Source organism: Lycium barbarum, chromosome 4 (assembly GCF_019175385.1).
Source record: "Lycium barbarum isolate Lr01 chromosome 4, ASM1917538v2, whole genome shotgun sequence".
NCBI classification, from domain to species: Eukaryota; Viridiplantae; Streptophyta; class Magnoliopsida; order Solanales; family Solanaceae; genus Lycium; species Lycium barbarum.
In genome coordinates this window covers 13,770,290-13,776,251 of record NC_083340.1, presented here as the reverse complement: position 1 = coordinate 13,776,251, position 5,962 = coordinate 13,770,290, and the positions used below count along the sequence as shown (strand labels likewise).

The 5,962-nt window shown below is 45.1% G+C and overlaps 1 non-coding gene across 1 annotated transcript; it reads right to left on the bottom strand.

The window, feature by feature from the left end:
- Nucleotides 1-4,744: 4,744 nt before the first annotated feature.
- On the bottom strand, nucleotides 4,745-4,851 carry LOC132638898 (small nucleolar RNA R71). The gene has a single exon (XR_009581958.1). It is a non-coding gene; the product is annotated as a small nucleolar RNA R71 (small nucleolar RNA).
- Nucleotides 4,852-5,962: the final 1,111 nt, after the last annotated feature.

The window sequence follows — 5,962 nt, the reverse complement described above, 5'->3', positions numbered from 1 at the left end:
ACGAACATATCGAGGAAAGGCCGAAATACCCGATTCATCAAATCCATGAATACTCTGAATTCATAATGCCCATACCGGGCCCTGAAAGTAGTGTTCGGAATATCTGCCTCTCGTACCCGTACCTGGTGATACCCCGAACGCAGATCTATCTTTGAGAAATATTTGGCACCCTGCAACTGATCAAACAAATCATCAATCCGGGGGAGGGGATATTTATTCTTTATGGTCACCTTATTTAATTGCCTGTAGTCAATACACATCCGCAGTGACCCGTCTTTCTTTCTCACAAATAATACCGGCGCTCCCCAGGGCGATGTACTGGGTCTGATGAAGCCTTTGTCTAATAAATCTTTTAACTGTTCCTTCAATTCTTTTAATTCTTCCGGTGCCATTCTGTACGGAGGAATAGATTTTGGCTGCGTATCTGGCAACAAATCAATAGCAAAGTCTATCTCTCGCTCAGGCGGAAGACCCGGAAGCTCATCTGGGAATACATCCGAAAATTCATTGACAACCGGAACTGACTGCAAAGTAGGTGCCTCGGCTGTAGTATCGTGCACACGGACCAGGTGATAAATATAACCCTTCTGAATCATCTTCTTAGCCTTGAGGTATGAAATAAACTTACCCCTCGGCGACGCTGTACTCCCGGACCACTCTATAACTGGTTCCCCTGGGAACTGGAAACGAACTACCTTCTGCTGGCAGTCCACATTAGCATAACAAGACGCTAACCAGTCCATGCCCATAATAACATCAAATTCAAGCATATCTAACTCTATCAAATCCGCTTTAGTACAACGATCAGATATAATAACCGAACAATCCCGATAAACCTGTCTGGCTATAACAGAATCCCCTACAGGTGTAGCTACCTCAAAAGGCTCTATCGGCTTGGATTCTATCCCAATATCATTAGCAACCAGTGGGGCAATATATGATAAAGTCGAACCAGGATAAATCAATGCATACACAGATCGGGAGAAAACCAGTAAGGTACCTGTAACAACATTTGGCGAAGCCTCCTGATCCTGGCGGCTAGCCAATGCATATATGCGGTTCGAAGGACCGCTAGAACCTGCAGCACCGCCACGGCCTCGACCGCGACCCGTCTGTGTCGGAATACCTCGCCCCGCAGGGCGCACAACTGAGGGAGTAGAAGATGAACCTGCGGCTGATCCCGTCGGCTGAACTGTACTGCCAGAACCACTCGACATCGGATAATCACGCATCATATGGCCCTGACGGCCGCAAGAAAAACAGGCTTCTGTAGCTCGATAGCACTCCCCTGGGTGCGATTTCCCGCAATAAGTACAACGGGGCCAGGGTGGTCTGGACTGGCTGGAACCCCTGACTGTCTGGGAACCCGATGCTCTGGAACTCTGACCGGCCCCAGATGGCCCTGCACTGTCAAATCGTCTGCCGCCTGACTGTGTACCCCGGCCTGGCGGAGGAAAATACCTGCCCGACGACTGCTGCTGAGGCTGTCCGTCTCGAGAACCTCCAGAATACCCCGCGGACCTGGCCCTCTTGGGCGGCCTCCTGTCTCGATCCCTACCAGCATAATCGGCCCTGTGTCGGTCCTCCATACCCTGAGCGTGGGCCTGTAACCTGGCGATATCCATGTCTGTCTGTGACGCCATCGCCATGCAACTGTCAACCAAGTAGCGGTCCAATCCCATCACATACCGGTGCATACGGTTAGCCATATCCGCTACTATAGCAGGGGCATATCGAGCCAGAGAATCAAACTCCAAATTATACTCACGAACACTCCGGCCTCTCTGTTGCAACTGTAAAAATCGGTCAACCAGCGCCCGCCGTAACTCTGGGGGCAAAAAGTGACGGGTAAAAGCAGCCACGAACTCATCCCAAGTAGCTGGGGAAGCACTCTCGCCCCTAGATAGCTCCCAAGACTCATACCAGTTGGCAGTAACATCTCGTAATCTGTGCGAGGCAAACTCAACAGACTCGGTCTCTGAAGCCCTGACCAAATCTAATGAACGTCGAATCCCCCGAATGAAGTCGTGGGGGTCCTACTCGGGCCTAGACCCGTAAAACTCTGGGGGACGGCATGTCAGAAAGTCTCGAACCCTCAGGCTATCACGTCTGTCATCATCATCATAATCTATCTGCCCGCGTCTGCGAACCTGCCCCGCTACCAAAGTAGTCAATAACTGTACTGCCTCCCTCAATGTCTTATCCTCCGCCCCTGGCTGGGGTGCTGGAGGCGCGGGAGCTGGAGCCTCTGGAGCTAATGGTGAAGCTGCTCCAGACTCCTCTAATGATGAAGACGTAGCAGAGTCTATTGGCCGGGGCGCAATATCACGCATCATCTGAGCAAGGGTCCGAGTACCCTTCCGAGCCTGGCTAGTCTCTCCGGCCGCTGATGACTTACCGTTCTGGGAAGCTGCCGCCTTTTTCGGAGGCATCACTAAAAGAAAAACACAACAACTAATCAGAACAGAGTCATCCTAATAGCACAGCTCTATCGCACGATCTAAGAGTCAAAGGAAGGAAACATCCTAAATGTCCTGTAGCCTCCTGTTTATCGATGTGGTGCACAACACACCGATAAACAAGATCCTACTAGACACGGTCTGTAGACATCCCAAGGACAAACCGCTCTGATACCACTTCTGTCACGACTGATGTGCCGTGAATTTTGGCACATTTTATGCCTTTGTAACTAGAAATATTGCTTGATTTTAAGTGTTTTTATATTGTTTCTTATGTTATTTTTATGTTTTATAGGGTTGATTAACTAAGGATCGGAAATGAAAAGTAATGCTGGAAAAACGGACAAATTTGAGCTAAGCGACGGTCCGTAACTCATGTTACGGACCGTAACGGTGTCCGTAACTCATGTTGCGGTTCGTACCTTTGAACCGTAACAAGGCCTGAATTTCCAGAAAGTTTCATTGAAACCATCAGTGTTACGGTGAAGTGTTACGGTCCGTAACTCATGTTACGGTCCGTAACATGTCACCGTAACATGAGCTAAATTTCCAGAGAGTTTCAATAAAATCTTCAGTGTTACGGTTTAGTGTTACGGTCCGTAACTCATGTTACGGTCCGTAACCCTTCACCGTAACATCATCCAAAATTCCAGAGAGTTGCCAAGTAATTGTCACCACTTACGCTTCAGAAGGACGGACCGTAACACAGGGTACGGTCCGTCGCATGGTGGCCGTAACGTCGAAGTGGTCAAATGACGAAATGAAGGACGGACCGTAACCTGAGTTACGGTCCGTAACAATGCGGCGTAAGGGCATTTTTGTCCAGAAACTTGGCGCGATTTTTGGCTCTATAAATACATAATGTAGGGTTTTAATTCACAATTCAGATTTTATTTTAGAGGCATAAACCCTAGATTTTTAATCTTGAAGTGATTGGAGCATTTAAAGCAACAACTTCACTCTCATTCCATCTTGTATTAGTATTGTAAGTGTATTATGTTAATCTTTAAGCTTTTTCTGTCAAGAAACATTATGAGTAGCTAATTTCAATTCTAAGGTTGTGAATCCCATGATGGGTATTATGTGAATGGGTTTCTATTATTGATATATGCATAATGGTTGTTGTTATTTATTTTATCTTTGTGTTGTAACGTTGGGTAATGATTGCAAGCATTAGCCGAAACCATTAAATTGACTTTTCTTGGGAAAGAGAGTCAATATTGGTAAGATTGAATAACAATGACTCGAGGCGTTAACCCTCGTTTAATAGACTAACTTAGGAATAAGAATAAGTCTAAATTGGCATTATTGGTCGCTCTTCGATTGTAACTCATTTATATTCGGAAGAATCATAAAGAGGAAATACTGCTTAACTGTTGGGAAACATTAAGAAGTCTTTAAGAGATCAAGTGCATATTCTTAGAACAACCATTAGAAGTATATCACATTGAAATCCGAAGCATAATATCTAATCAAATTGGGAAACACAACCTTAGTCTCTCTCTCATATTAATTACATTCTAAGTCAAAGTATTCAATTACATTATTCAACAATCAATTCAAACTATCCGAAATAGGATTAAAGCATTTAAAGATTGGTATCGCATACGATTAGTACTCTTTTCTCTCCATATTCCCTGTGGGATTCGACCCCAACCTTGTTGGGTTACTATATTTGACAACGTCCGCTTTACGCCATTAATAGGTGTAATTTGAGCGTATCAAATTTTGGCGCCGTTGCCGGGGAATACGGTTCAGAAATTACTAATTGTTATGTACTATTCTTTAAAACTTTTCTATTCCATCACACCTCGTTTGCTGTTTTAGTGAACCAGGTGAACATGGCTGGAAGACCCCATCGCAATCAAGGGAACCAAGGGGGGATCCAAGTGAACCATCCTGCACCAGAAGAAGAGGAGGATGAGAATGTATTTGCAGAATTCATCGACGAAGCTGATTATGCTTCTGCTGTAGTTCCCCCGAGAACAGGAAATGCTAATTTCAAAATTGATAGTTCTATCTATCAGCTATTGAAACTTGAAGGCTATTTCCGAAATTCTTCGGAAGACTGTCCACTTCGACACCTAAAGAATTTCGTGCATGTATGTTCCCAACAATCTCAAGGTGCTGTTCCTGCTGATGCACTGCGACTGCGGGTTTTCAAATATTCATTAGCTGGCCAAGCTAGGGAATGGTATGAAAAGCTCCCGAGCAATACTATTCATACCTGGAATGAGCTGGCCAATATCTTTCTAAAAAAATGGTTCCCACCCAGCAAAAAGGCTGAGCTTCGGGATAAGATTTTTGGGTTTAAACAACTTCCAGGGGAACAACTATATGCTGCATGGGAGAGGTTCAAATATTATCTAGCTCAATCTCCGAATCATGGATTTCCAGATGCAATTCTCACAGAGAAGTTCTACAAGGGGCTAGATACAATAAATCAAATAGCTGTCAACACTGCAGCTGGGGGATGCTTTATGGACAAAACCTTTGTCAACATCACCCGGTTGCTCGACAAGCTTACTACCCATAATCAAGCCTGGCATTCGACTGATAGCGAATTCCTATCATATGGTAGTCCCTCTGTGGCCGCGGTGGCCAAAGAAAATCATGAGCGAGATCATGCGTTCGCTCAACTGCAAACCACCGTGGATTTATTATCCAAAAGGCTTATGGAGAAAGAGGCCAAATGTGTAAACGTTATCGATGAGATGCCACCTCATGCTCCCGGAATGTATCAAGTTTCTGACGAAACTTATCTTGAGGGGCAGCCACAATATGAGGATGCGAATTATGTCAATAACTCGCAAGGGGGTTATCAACGGCAAAACTACCAAGGTTCCGGTAATCACCCATGGCAAAGGCCTCAACAAAATTACCAAGGACAGAATTATGGAAGAACTGATCAGGGTAATCCCAATCAAGGGAATTACAATAACAATAATTATGGCAACAAGAGCTCTAACCCCTACATTCCACCTAGGGGGCAAGCATCCAATTCCCAGCCATGGAAAGATAATTCAGCTACTAACTCTGCTGGTAACACGTCTAATGATTCTGCAGAACTGAAGAGTATGATGCAGAAAATGCTGATGAATCAAGACAGAACAGAGAGCACAATCAAGGGAATGTCCCAGGTCCAACTATCGCATTCAGCTTCCATTCAGAAGCTTGAAGCGCAATTCAGAGACCTTTCCCGAGAAGTGCATACTCCTCAACGGGGACAATTACCGAGTGACACAGTTCCTAATCCAAAAGGTAGTGGAGTGAACTCTGTGGAGAATGTACTTGCCATTAGCACCAGAAGTGGAAAAATACTTCAGGGTGACAATAAAAAGCCAATTGATCAGGAACCAATTGTTGAAAAAGAAGCGCAGCCTAGTGTATTGGATGATATTGTCGAGGAAGAAGCAGGGGAGGAAGTCCCCATTGTAGTTGAAGAAGAGCTGAATCTTAATAAACCAAAGGAACCGGTGGAAAACCAGGAAAAGGGGAAGGCA